The sequence below is a fragment of the Cervus canadensis genome, chromosome 17, assembly GCF_019320065.1.
Source record: "Cervus canadensis isolate Bull #8, Minnesota chromosome 17, ASM1932006v1, whole genome shotgun sequence".
NCBI classification, from domain to species: Eukaryota; Metazoa; Chordata; class Mammalia; order Artiodactyla; family Cervidae; genus Cervus; species Cervus canadensis.
Genome location: NC_057402.1, coordinates 18,295,116 through 18,310,445, shown reverse-complemented (window position 1 = coordinate 18,310,445; position 15,330 = coordinate 18,295,116).

Sequence of the window (15,330 nt, the reverse complement as noted above, 5' to 3'; positions counted from 1 at the left end):
ATGGAACCAGATGCCATGATCTTATACCTAAAAGAATATATATATATATGTGTGTGTAAATATACACATACATATATCAGGCATAAAACTCGGTATCATTTCCCTTTACATTTTTCTCATTTATCTTTTTCTAAGCTCTTCCTTACAGTATTTAATAACAAGGTTCATGTTTTCTTCTTTAAATATACATGTATAAGTAAATCTTTCTTGTTTGTTTTTTTGTGTCCATTACTGACTTACGTGTTATTTTAAAATAGTGTTTTCAAAATAATCCGTATAAATTATAACTGACCTTCATATAAACACTTTTACTATATTACCCTAATTAATAAGGAGCAAAAATTAATTGGGGAGTAACTTTTTGCTTCCAAGGGCTGTGAGCCCCCATTCACTCATGGGCTCTTGGTGTTATAATGACATAGAGTCGAGTGTGTAAGAACTTTCTCACAGCTTGTATAAATGACAAAACGTGACTGACATGGCAGCACATGGGTCTATATATCATGTGTCAGTGAGAAGTGAGTGTGTGTGTTCAGTTGTTCAGTCATTTCCAACTCTCTGTGGCCCCAGGGACTACTGTAGCCTGCCAGGATCTTTTCTCCATGGAATTTTACAAGCAAGAATACAGGAGTGGGTTGCCATTTCCTACTCCAGGGGATCTTCCCAACCCAGGGATTGAACCCACATCTCCTGCATCTCCTTCTGGACCAAAATTAGAATTTACTTCTCTAAGCTCAAGCTATCTTTTAAAAGCATAACAATATCATACTAAATAAAATTATGACTCTTTACTTGATTTACTAGATTTCTTCTGGAGGCTATATAAAAAAAAATTAGGTTCATAGTCTACCATTTCCTAAATATGTATCTATTACTCAAAGTGAGGCTATAATACTAAAATTATGCTTCATAGTTTTCAAATAAGAAAATAAAACTGTAATTTTAGCTTGTTTGTGCATATTTTAAAATTTTTTTCAATTCTAAATCTCATTGACTTATAATAATAAGTATTTTCTTCCTCACATAATATGCTCATTAGTATGAGTCAATGACTTATTCAGAGACTCAGTGTGAAGGAGCAGCCTCTATCTGGGACACAAAGTTCTCATTTCAGAAGAGAAAGAGCAAGTTAGCTCCTGAAACATAATGACTCTTAAATCTTCTGTCAATGCAATATCTATTCACATTCTATTGTTCAAAGAAAGTCTCATGACCAAGCCCAACATCAACAGCAGGGGTTTATCCTTCTCCCACAACAGGCACTGCAATTCCTGGGAATGTAATCCTTTTACAGTCAGGAAGTAAAAAGCGGTGAACAACAATATTTATATATAGTGTTTAACACAACTCAGTGAGTGATAAAATTGGACTTTTAATCTAGACCTACTGGCTTTCCTGGTTGTTCAGACAGTTAAGAATCTGCCTGCAATGAAGAAGACCCAGGTTCAACCCCTAGATTGGGGAGATCTGCTGGAGAAGGGAGTGGCAACCCATTCCAGTATTTTTTCTCTGGGAAATCCCATGGACAGAGGAACCTGGCGGGCTATAGTCCATGAGGTCGCAAAGGGTTGGATATGACTGAGCAACTAACACTTTAACCTTCAACAGATTTCACAATCATTGGCCTTTCAAAGATAGCTTATTTTATAGATTAAAATAGCATTATAAAATAAGTGCATTATTTGTCCTTACAATTAAATGAACAGAAGTTGAATTTCAATTATCATGGGGGACAGGCCCATTTTTTTTTCCTTTTCTTTTTTTTTTTTTTTTTAATTTTTTTTATTAGTTGGAGGCTAATTACTTCACAACATTTCAGTGGGTCTTGTCATACATTGATATGAATCAGCCATAGATTTACACTTATTCCCCATCCCGATCCCCCCTCCCATCTCCCTCTCCACCCGATTCCTCTGGGTCTTCCCAGTGTACCAGGCCCGAGCACTTGTCTCATGCATCCCACCTGGGCTGGTGATCTGTTTCACCATAGATAGTATACATGCTGTTCTTTGAAACATCCCACCCTCACCTTCTCCCACAGAGTTCAAAAGTCTGTTCTGTATTTCTGTGTCTCTTTTTCTGTTTTGCATATAGGGTTATGGTTACCATCTTTCTAAATTCCATATATATGTGTTAGTATGCTGTAATGTTCTTTATCTTTCTGGCTTACTTCACTCTGTATAAGGGGCTCCAGTTTCATCCATCTCATTAGGACTGGTTCAAATGAATTCTTTTTAATGGCTGAGTAATATTCCATGGTGTATATGTACCACAGCTTCCTTATCCATTCATCTGCTGATGGGCATCTAGGTTGCTTCCATGTCCTGGCTATTATAAACAGTGCTGCGATGAACATTGGGGTGCATGTGTCTCTTTCAGATCTGGTTTCCTCAGTGTGTATGCCCAGAAGTGGGATTGCTGGGTCATATGGCAGTTCTATTTCCAGTTTTTTAAGGAATCTCCACACTGTTTTCCATAGTGGCTGTACTAGTTTGCATTCCCACCAACAGTGTAAGAGGGTTCCCTTTTCTCCACAGCCTCTCCAGCATTTATTGCTTGTAGACTTTTGGATAGCAGCCATCCTGACTGGTGTGTAATGGTACCTCATTGTGGTTTTGATTTGCATTTCTCTAATAATGAGTGATGTTGAGCATCTTTTCATGTGTTTGTTAGCCATCTGTATGTCTTCTTTGGAGAAATGTCTGTTTAGTTCTTTGGCCCATTTTTTGATTGGGTCATTTATTTTTCTGGAATTGAGCTGCAGGAGTTGCTTGTATATTTTTGAGATTAATCCTTTGTCTGTTTCTTCATTTGCTATTATTTTCTCCCAATCTGATGGCTGTCTTTTCACCTTACTTATAGTTTCTTTTGTAGTGCAAAAGCTTTTAAGTTTCATTAGATCCCATTTGTTTAGTTTTGCTTTTATTTCCAATATTCTGGGAGGTGGGTCATAGAGGATCTTGCTGTGATTTATGTCGGAGAGTGTTTTGCCTATGTTCTCCTCTAGGAGTTTTATAGTTTCTGGTCTGACATTTAGATCTTTAATCCATTTTGAGTTTATTTTTGTGTATGGTGTTAGAAAGTGTTCTAGTTTCATTCTTTTACAAGTGGTTGACCAGTTTTCCCAGCACCACTTGTTAAAGAGGTTGTCTTTTTTCCATTGTATATCCTTGCCTCCTTTGTCAAAGATAAGGTGTCCATAGGTTCGTGGATTTATCTCTGGGCTTTCTATTCTGTTCCATTGGTCTATATTTCTGTCTTTGTGCCAGTACCATACTGTCTTGATGACTGTGGCTTTGTAGTAGAGCCTGAAGTCAGGCAGGTTGATTCCTCCAGTTCCATTTTTCTTTCTCAAGATTACTTTGGCTATTTGAGGTTTTTTGTATTTCCATACAAATTGTGAAATTATTTGTTCTAGTTCTGTGAAAAATCCCGTTGGTAGCTTGATAGGGATTGCATTGAATCTATAGACTGCTTTGGGTAGAATAGCCATTTTGACAATATTGATTCTTCCAATCCATGAACACGGTATGTTTCTCCATCTGTTTGTGTCCTCTTTGATTTCTTTCATCAGTGTTTTATAGTTTTCTATGTATAGGTCTTTTGTTTCTTTAGGTAGATATACTCCTAAGTATTTTATTCTTTTTGTTGCAATGGTGAATGGTATTGTTTCCTTAATTTCTCTTTCTGTTTTTTCATTGTTAGTATATAGGAATGCAAGGGATTTCTGTGTGTTAATTTTATATCCTGCAACTTTACTATATTCATTGATTAGCTCTAGTAATTTTCTGGTAGAGTCTTTAGGGTTTTCTATGTAGAGGATCATGTCATCTGCAAACAGTGAGAGTTTCACTTCTTCTTTTCCTATCTGGATTCCTTTTACTTCTTTTTCTGCTCTGATTGCTGTGGCCAACACTTCCAACACTATGTTGAATAGTAGTGGTGAGAGTGGGCACCCTTGTCTTGTTCCTGATTTCAGGGGAAATGCTTTCAATTTTTCACCATTGAGGGTGATGCTTGCTGTGGGTTTGTCATATATAGCTTTTATTATGTTGAGGTATGTTCCTTCTATTCCTGCTTTTTGGAGAGTTTTAATCATAAATGAGTGTTGAATTTTGTCAAAGGCTTTCTCTGCATCTATTGAGATAATCATATGGTTTTTATCTTTCAATTTGTTAATGTGGTGTATTACATTGATTGATTTGCGGATATTGAAGAATCCTTGCATTCCTGGGATAAAGCCCACTTGGTCGTGGTGTATGATTTTTTTAATATGTTGTTGGATTCTGTTTGCTAGAATTTTGTTAAGGATTTTTGCATCTATGTTCATCAGTGATATTGGCCTGTAGTTTTCTTTTTTTGTGGCATCTTTGTCTGGTTTTGGAATTAGGGTGATGGTGGCCTCATAGAATGAGTTTGGAAGTTTACCTTCTTCTGCAATTTTCTGGAAGAGTTTGAGTAAGGTAGGTGTTAGCTCTTCTTTAAATTTTTGGTAGAATTCAGCTGTGAAGCCATCTGGTCCTGGGCTTTTGTTTGCTGGAAGATTTTTGATTACAGTTTCGATTTCCTTGCCTGTGATGGGTCTGTTAAGATCTTCTATTCTTTCCTGGTTCAGTTTGGAAAGTTATCCTTTTCTAAGAATTTGTCCATTTCTTCCAAGTTATCCATTTTATTGGCATAGAGCTGCTGGTAGTAGTCTCTTATGATCCTTTGTATTTCAGTGTTGTCTGTTGTGATCTCTCCATTTTCATTTCTAATTTTGTTAATTTGGTTCTTCTCTCTTTGTTTCTTAATGAGTCTTGCTAATGGTTTGTCAATTTTGTTTATTTTTTCAAAAAAACCAGCTTTTAGCTTTGTTGATTTTTGCTATGGTCTCTTTAGTTTCTTTTGCATTTATTTCTGCCCTGATTTTTAAGATTTCTTTCCTTCTGCTAACCCTGGGGTTCTTCATTTCTTCCTTCTCTAATTGCTTTAGGTGTAGAGTTAGGTTATTTATTTGGCTTTTTTCTTGTTTCTTGATGTAAGCCTGTAATGCTATGAACCTTCCCCTTAGCACTGCTTTTACAGTGTCCCATAGGTTTTGGGTTGTTGTGTTTTCATTTTCATTCATTTCTATACATATTTTGATTTCTTTTTTGATTTCTTCTATGATTTGTTGGTTATTCAGAAGCGTGTTATTTAGCCTCCAGGTGTTTGAATTTTTAACAATTTTTTTCCTGTAATTGAGATCCATTTTTAATTATAAATTCCAATATTGTTTTTCTTTAATGAATCACTTACTCTGCTGCTTGTTTTGGCAGAAATTGTATTTGTATATTTCACATGACATTAAAGAAGATGTTTAGAAAACAATAAGTGGTTAATATGACAGTTCTTTTCACAGTTTACTAACTTAACAAAGGTTCTATTTTTGTCAAAATAGTCAACGGTGCCTGAGAATATTTCCAAATAATTGAATCAAGGTTTTCTGTTTGTTTCCTGGGTTATAGCTGTGGAAAAACTGTACGTCAGGTCTATAAATGGGATGCAAAATATAAAGCTTGAAAGAATTAACCACCCATTTCAAGAAGCCAATCTCTTGCTCAAGCACTGAGTGACCAAGTGTGTAAGACTCATGAGATTAGAAATTGGAGATAATCAAAGGCAATACAATAACCTTCTCTTTCATGTGTCAAGAACACATTGCAACAATGTCAAGAAAGCGTTTGTCATCACCATTCCTACTCTTCTTGTCCATACCCCTGGAGGTGTCTGGTATAATTAGGAATAGTCAGTACTCTACCTCCACTGTGTACCATCTCTGTTAGTTCTGGCATTCTGATGAACAGAATCCAGGATGGTCTGGATGTTACTGGCAAGTTCAGATAGCCAGACTAAAGCGAGTAGGAAGGGAACTTGCAGCATAATAAGCTCTCCATTGTGTGGAAGCTCAGAAACTTTTATATCTTCATTTTTGTATACAGAGAGGTACTATTGTGTAGTTGTTTTTCTCAATCCAGGCTTCTCTGTGCTTGAATCCCATTCTAATATTTTCTAGTTGTTGGATCTTTTCCAAATTACTCTATGTATTTCTAATAACTTAGAGCTAATACCATTTAAAAAACAGCTAGTTAAGTGACAGCTTAACTGAAAATGATTCATGTCAGAAGACAGTATATCATCCATATTAGTTACCTAATGCTGCATTTGAAATCATTCTATAATTCAATGGCTTAATACAATAATAATAACATTGTTTCTCATGGCTCCTATGGAACTTGAGAATGGCTCAGCTGAGATTCCATCTCGGAGTCTATTGTGAGTTTCCGGTCTAATGTCAACTGATGCCATAATCATCTGAAGGTTGGGATGGAGTTGGAGGATCCATTTCCAAAGTGGTTTGTACATATAGTTGGGATATTGGCACTGGCTGTTGGCTGGGGTCCTCTTTTCATTTCTACACTAGTCTCTCAGTGCTGCTGCTTGAACATTATAATAGCAGGTGGCTAGCTTTCCACCAAGCTGGAAGCTGCAATGCCTTGTGTGACCTAGCATTGAAAGCCATATACTGTTATCTGCACTGTATTCTATCAGTTGCTCAGTCTAGCACTGTGTCAAGATGAGAGGGTCTCTACGAGGACAGTAAATTCCAGGAAGTAAGGGTCACCCAGGAAACTTTGGAGGGGCTGGCTAACATCATAAGGCAGTGAGCATTAAATGAAAAAGAAAATCAATTACTTAATTGAAACAAAATGTTTAGAAAAGGATCTGTATGCTTATGTTAGGGTGATCACTATTCTTCTATTAATAGTATTTCCAAAGGTGAACTTTAATACTAATTGAAATGCAGCTTGTTGATTATGCATTTAGCATAAATAAAATTAGGTGGAAGATTAGAATATTTAGTTGCAGCAGGCAATAAAAACCTGATACTTTCAATTTTGCAGTTGCGGTTATCTTGTCCCAGATTTAAATCTGTGAGCCAAAGCCCTACTACCCACTCACTTGCAGTGTGCTTGAGTTTCTCAGTCATGTCAACCCTTTGAGATCCCGTGGACTATAGCTGGCCTGGCTTCTCTGTCCATGGAATTCACCACTGGAATGGGTAGCTATTCCCTTCTCCAGGGGATCTTCCTAACCCAGGGATCAAACCCAGATCTCCTGCATTGCAGGCAGATTCTTTACCAGCTGAGTCACCTGAGAAGACTCACTAGCTGTTCCTGGATGAGATTTGTCAGTGTTTCCTTCTGTCATTCTTCAAATCTCTTTTAAACAATGACTGACTCTAGTCAAGGCTATGGTTTTTCCAGTGGTCATGTATGGATGTGAGAGTTGGACCGTGAAGAAATCTGAGCACCGAAAAATTGATGCTTTTGAATTGTGCTGTTGAAGAAGACTCTTGAGAGTCCCTTGGACTGCAAGGAGATCCAACCAGTCCATCCTGAAGGAGATCAGTCCTGGGTGTTCATTGGAAGGACTGATGTTGAAGCTGAAACTCCAGTACTATGGCCACCTCATGCGAAGAATTGACTCATTGGAAAAGACCCTGATGCTGGGAGGGATTGGGGGCAGGAGGAGAAGGGGATGACAGAGGATGAGATGGCTGGCTGGCATCACCGAGTCAATGGACCTGAGTTTGGGTAAACTCCAGGAGTTGGTGATGGACAGGGAGGCATGGCATGCTGCGATTCATGGGGTCACAAAGAGTTGGACACGACTGAGCGACTGAACTGAACTGAACTGACTATGTAAATGACACTTCTTTTCTTCATTCAGATATTTTCTTGGGAGAAACTCTATTCAATTAAAGCCAATTGAATACCTTCATTTGACCAATTGCCTTACTGATCTTATAGTCAAATGCTTGGAGAAAATTCTCATCAGAAATGATAAGAGACATCTCAACATTCCCTCTATGCACTGTGAATAAACCCTATGCTCTGTTCCATTCTTTCCCACTTTCCTTGGCTTTGTCAGAATTTATACTTCAGGCCCCACATGGATTGTACAGAATTTCCTCCCAGATTTAACCTTTACTTCCTCCAGTGGGAGACTATTAACCTATCACTCTTGGCCTCTCTCACCCACCTTACCCCACTATTACCCCTCAGGGAAGAAAGACTGAATCTCTCTTGGAGCAAGATGCCTTTGGAAAGTATGTTTTCCTTTGGGTTTGAAAGCATTTCAAGGGCAGGGCCCGTGAACAGAAGCTAGTGCTAGTCTGAGATGATACTGCTGGCTTAGAGGGTAAATTTAGCTGAATTCTTCTTTGTTTTTGTATTTGGAAGCCAAAGTACCTTCAAATAAAATTTGCAATCTTTATCGTAATAAAGATATTTGGCTTACTAAATAAAACTACCTAGAGTATTCTATTATTTACTACTTCTTCAGGAACTTTCTCTTTGGTACCAAGGTGATGGGGAATAAAGAATTATAAGGCTGAGATAGCAGTTGCATTCCAACAATGGTTTTTCCTCATTGAAAGCCCTTTTGTATGATAGACCCTATATGATTTTTTGGCTTCATGAGATCTTTTCACATGAAACATGCCTTTTCTTTTCTGTTACAGGTTCTTGTTTATTAATTAATTATTGCTATTTACACTTTAAGTTTAAAAAGGATTCTATTGTGGTTTAAATACTATGCTAGACAATACATTCTAAGTGTCTTGTGAACAAATTCATTTTCTCTTATGTTGCTGCATAGTCCTATTTGTAACATCAGTTTTCCAAGCGGCTGTATGGTATTGATGTATAGCTCGGAGACTTGAATTCAAGTCCCAGCTTGTGACTCTGAATAACTCATTTATATAAAATTCAATTTGTGTATAATTATATCTATATATTATAGTAACTTTGAAGATCAAATAAAATGTATGTAAAATAATTTCAAAATTACTGTTTCAAGGCTTTGGTGGTTATGGGGGAGATGACTATATTTCCATTCTAGAAAATGTTTATAGTCATTATTAAAATAATATTTTAAACATGTATATATCATGTTAGATAATTCAAAATGTTCTTTTCAAATATGATATTTTAATCAGACTCTGGAGATAATAGCTTGCAGTTGTTCTTGACAAAGGACTTTAAAAAAAAATATAAGCAGATTCCATAATGTATCCTTGTGACTTGCTGATAGTAGATAAAATGGTTATGTGTATAACAAACTTATTTTATGTATCAAAGAAATAGTTGTGCTAAATATAACAAGAGGAATGGGAATGCTAACCAAGTATAGTCACTGCTGGTAGCTGTAGTTTATATTGTGTGTTATTCAATCCCAAATTAATTGCAGATGCATGATTGTGTGCATCCAGTATTTCTATTTGATTTGTCTCGTGGTGTTTTTACTCATTGTCTCATTGCGATTCTTACGCTAAATGTTTTTTTCTGTCTCCATTTTCATCCAGAGGTAACAACCGTGTGACCCTAGGACAGCATCTGGCTCAGAAATACATTAGATGCAGGCTGCATAGCCCTCACATTTTTTTAAGGCAATGATTAAGATCTGAACATTTTATATAAAAATTCACATGGCTAGACTATTTTGAAAAATTAAAAATAAGGATATTAACAGTAATCACTTCTACATGGTTAAAATTCAGTGGAGTCAATATTCCTTCTATTAACAAGGTAAATTCAAATTCACCATAGCCACCCCTGCCACATGCCCCAATTTCCCTCATTTTCTCCTTGTTTCCTTCCTTTGTATGTTATCTGCTGACTCCTGGGCTTCCCAGGTAGCTCAATGGTAAAGAATTAGCATGCAATTCAGGAGACAAAGGAGATACCGGTTCAGTCCCTGGATGGGGAAGATCCCCTGGAGGAGGAAATGGCAGCCCACTCCAGTATTCTTGCCTGAGAAATCCCATGGACTAAGGAACCTGACAGGCTACAGTCCATGGGGGTCTCATAGAGTCAGACACAACTGAGGACCTAAGTAGATGCTGACTCCTGGCTCTTTGGATCCTGTTGAGTTTTCATTCGTTTGTGGTCTTCTTGAGTATTTTTTCTCTTTGACTTTTGTTTACTATCCCTGAAATATTTCTTATTTTGAAGTAGTCCTTCTAATTGAAATCTTAATTGATGAAATTTTAACATAATTATCTTTTATTCTTAACATTTATAATTCTTGTTTTTTTTCTGGGTTCTTTGTATAAAGGACACACACAATACGACAAAAAATATTTATGGATCTTCACAGCTTAAGGGTAGGAATTTATACACTCAGAAACTTGAAGAGCAGAAGTGTTTGAGAAAAGCAAATTGAGATCATGAAGTACTTACTGTAATGTGTCAGATAATTCCAAATTATCCTATCTTGTGTTTATCATTTTCATTGTGGTGAGTCAGTCTTTTCTTTACCAAAGCTGTTTTACAAAGTGACTGGCATTTAAAAAAAAATACAAAATATCCTCTGTTAAATTAATTCAATGGATAACACCTGGACATTTTTTAATAAATGATCATAAATTATAGGGGGAAATTTAGCAGGTTGTGTGCAAAGTATTAAGTATCTTATGTCTCAGAAGAGGGTTTTTTAGGTGGATTCCTTAGAGTTATTGAAATATTCCCACTGTTACAGCTTCTTTGTTGAGTTTCCATATCTGTTTCCACACAAAACAGGTTGTGAAACATCTTAGGAATGATTTTGGTTTAAGCAATGTCTCGATAAGCTTCCGCAGTGGCTCAGTGGTAAAGAATAAGCCTGCAATGGAGGAGATACAGGTTTGAACATCGAGTCAAGAAGATTCCCTGGCAGAGGAACTGGCAACCCACTCCAGTATCGTTGTTGAGAAAATCCCAGGGACAGAAGAGCCAGGCAGGCTAGAGTCCTTAGGATCACAAAGAGTTGGACAAGACTGAGTCCACATACCACACAGTGTCTTGATAAATGGTTCCAGTTTAGACCATTGGGCTGGGTGGAGCTTGTACCTAATGGCTCTAGTTAGGCATAAGGTAAATGTCTCACTAGTATCCCTTTGGTTTGGGATCATTTCTGAATGAATTTCAAAGAATACTGCTCCTCTATAGTGAGTTACACTGTTTCAGCATCTGAGAAGAACCTGTCTTGTTATCTTTCAGGAATACTAGTACTCATGGTATGCACTAAGGAGAAGCCTTTTTACATATGCACTGCATCCTTGGATCTTGTTTTCTCTGAGTTTGGTTAAGATACTTTATTTTTGAAGTAATTAGAATTTGGGGATTCCTAAATTTCAGTTTAGGACAGTTATTACTCTTCCGTGTGTTTTACACATCTGGCACAGAAATACATTCTACCTTGTACTTCAAAAGACCCATATTTTGTGTGTGTGCATGCTCAGTCACTTCAGCTGTCTTCTACTCTTTGTGACCCTGTGGACTGTAGCCCTCGGGGCTCCTTTGTCCATGGGATTCTCCAGGCAAGAATACCGGTCGGGTTGCCATGCCCTCGCAGACCCATATTCTATTTCTACCTAAAAATTCTTTATAGTCTCATCAAGACTTTGTTCTTTATCTGTATTTCTGTCTTAATCTTCAGCTTGCCATTTATTACCATGAGATTTTAAGGAAACATTTTGCTTTCCTCAAAAGTATAACAACCAAACACATCTCTATTTATACTTTCAGAAAGGCCAGACTTGATACGGTATACACAGAGGTTTTACTTAGAGAGAAGGTAAAAGGAAGATGCCCTATCTCAGACTTCCTGTTATCATCTATTACTTTGCAGGGCAAAGCTCCAAGCTCAATGCTCATTTATCTCAATTACTAATAGAACACTATTAGAGCAAATTAATTCTGTGACAAAAAATCTCTTGGGAACTGGTGCTATGTTCCCAAACACTTACGAGTGTCTTCAACATTTTTTTAGACTGTTGCTCTGTTTCCGGCTTACTACCATGACACTGATTAGGACAGAGGATAATCCACATGAATTAAGTGGTCTGGTTAAGTAATTATGGAGAATATTATATTTCATTTGTGTATAATAAAAATAATTTATAAGCTAGTACCTATTTTGCTAAATTTGCAGGAAGAACATTATTACATGTTAACAAGTAATTTCTAACTATAAGTATTTGCCCACAAAATCTGATTTACTTGATAAAGTTATTGACAATATATAATGCTTTTATAGAATTCTATTCAGTCACTCTGTTCACAGCACATGTTCAACTGTCCTTTTGTTCCTTTTCTCTATAACAAACTCTCAAGCTCCTTATTTTAGATAAAGATTCCATTTAATGTAACCAGTTTAGAGATATGCTCTCTGATTGAATCCAGCCTATCCAGCTCATAGATATTTTGTCTCTAGTACCAACTGTCAGCCTCCTAATATTCTTTCAGACTGAATGTCACCAGAGTGTTACTCGTTCTCGATAACATTGCTTTCACCTCAGAAAAAGGCCGTCCACAGACTCAGCTGCCTAGATGTTTTCTACCTGATTAACTCCTTTTCCCAGCAGCGGTGACAAGCTTTCCCTTTTATCTCCAAAGTGGAGAAATATTCATTCAAAGTTGTGTATCAGGGGATTTACAACATTTTCTATTAACATATGTATATCCTTTTTAAATAATACAACAAATCTTACCACATAAAATTAAATTAAAACCAGATTAAGCTTGAAAATAATAGTATTAATATATAGCCTCATTAAAAAAAAACTATATGAAACTAAAGTTGATTATATTACTTCTTTATTTTACAATTCAGGTTTATTCATCTATATGTGTGTGGTGGTGGTTTAGTCACCAAGTTGTGTCTGACTCTTGTGACCCCATGGACTATAGCCCACCAGGCTCCTTTGTCCATGAGATTTTTCAGGCAAGAATACTGGTGTGGGTTGCCATTTCCTTCTCTAATATATGTGTTATATATCTTGTATTTTATTTTGCATATATATATATATACATGTATATATTTTTTATCCTTCATTTAGTCTTTAACATTTTCAGGACTCCCAGAAGGTAGTTTCACATATGCTTACAGAGTATTTGCAGTAATAATGTGGCAACTCTGGTTTTATTTTCATCCATTTCCTCAACCTCCTTTGAATGGGCACAGACAGGTACTCTGGCCACCAGTGACCCTCTTGCTCTGTGCGATGGCTTTTGTTTGCTCCCTGGTGGATTTTTTTGGATCCACTGTGTTTCCCATACAGCACTCAACTTTTTAGACTGGCTCTGTGGTCTCCTGACTTCATTCCAGAGACACCAGAGACAAATCGGGTTGGAGGGTATGCCTCTTTCTCCTCTTCTGTTACTGCAACAAATGGGCATTTAAGATTTTGAGTGTCTCTAGTGTATTATATGGATAAACGTGGCCTCTGAGTTGGGAGAGTTCCATGGTAATAAACAATCTGCAACTTTACCAAGTCGGAGGAGGAAAAGATCAACCATGATTGGGTGAGATGTGGCTGGCTGCTGATTTGGGGAAACTTAGAGATATATGATGACTGGGCAAGTCAGAGACTAGGAAATGGGAACCATGGTCAGAAGAGATGTTTTGTACTTTAGTAGCGGTGTTTCATAAACATTGTTGGTGGGAGGTAGTGCTTTGATGTGTTAGCCTAAAGCTTTAAAAGGGAGGCCAGGTTAATTCTGCCAAAACTGTGTATCTGTCCAGTTTCTGGGGAGCTGATCTGCAAACAAGCCTTGAACCACGACATGACAGAATAGGTTCTCCTGCTGGATGCTTTATGCTCACTCTGCTGCCCTGTTTATCTAGTTCCTTCTCCATCTCATAGTTTTGTCCATTCATTCTTATCTCTTCTGGGCTGATAGTCCATTTATTAGCATATTCTATAATAATAACCACAGGAGTGTTTAAGTAGAAATACTGGGTTTTTAAATAAAAAAGTATCTTTAAAATTTCAAATATAGCCATATACAGCTGATATATCATCAACCCAAGCACATGGGACCAGGAGACAAATCTGAAAAACAAGCAAGATATTTCCCTCAAAATCATCCAGTCCTCCTTAAGCCTAAATTTTTGATATTAGTTCAAACTCACTTGTAGTGTTTTCCTTTGTTTAGACTGTTTTATCTTTCCAGGAATCCTAAGCAATTTCTGAAAACAGTCTTCCGGTTGACCTATACAAGTGATTCCCAAAAATACCTGAATTGAATTGCAAATAAAACTCAGACCATGGAAGAGGCATCTTCTATATTTGTATTGTATGAACAAATAGCATTTGTTGACATAATTTACGTGACCACAATATTTAGTAACTATTTCAGATGTCACAAATCACATACACATTTCTCCATTTAGCTTTTGAGTGTTATTTACAAATTTCAGCATTATAAGTAGCAAAACACATTCTTTAGTTGCTTACTTGGTGTATCATCTCCAAAGTCAAGTATGAATAGTTTTATAACTCATATATTCTTCTTTTTTTGTTCATTCAAAAAGTTTATTGAGCAACATCAAAATTCAAGGCATTCAACTATGGACTGGCTACATATATGGTAGACAAAATAGACATACTTGATACATTTATGGTGCCAAAAATGCAAGCCCAGAAAACTCACTGAACTAGTAGATATAAAATGCAAATAATTAAATGGTGTAGTGGAGTTACAAAGAAAAAAATATAGGGAGAGTGATCATTTAGACCTGGAATTCCAGGAAGTTCCCTATTCTAAGATTTGAATCATCTATCTTCAAAGCCAAGAAGCAAGGAAGAATTGCTGCATTTTAACAGAATGAGGGTCACTATGGTTCTATGGTAGTGAACCACACAATGGAAGTGTAAGAAGAGGTGGGCAAGATGAAATGCAGGTGTGTAGTGGCATATAGGCTACTGTAGTATTTAAGAGGTTATTCCAAGTCTACTGGGAAGCAGTTGAAAGGTTTTAAGCATGAGACAGATGACAATTTTATTTATTTATTTTTTTAAAAATATCACTTTGTTTTCTGTTTGATAAATGGAGGGGTGGAGTGGAGGATTGTGTTTAGGGAAGCCAATCTGCAGACATTTACAATAGCTTAAACAGGAGGTGATAGTGAGTTGTTCTATGTTACTGGGGATGGAAATGGACAAAATGCATATATGAGAATAACCTTTTGGAGGTAAAATTGTAGGATGTGGTGAGCGTAAGGTGTCAAAGCTCTCTTTCATATCTAAGACTTAAGGATAAGCCTCAATTTGATGAATATGTGTTATCTCATTTAAAGTTGAGAATGCTTAAAACTTATCCATAAGTTCATTTCTTTCTTCGAGTATGATTAATCAATTGTGCATTTATTCAAAATGTTTATTAGCATAGTTTGTGTGCTAGGCATTTTACTAAGTATTGAAGATATAAAAATGAATAAGATATGGTCCTGCTTCAGAAGCCATAATTATTCTGCAAG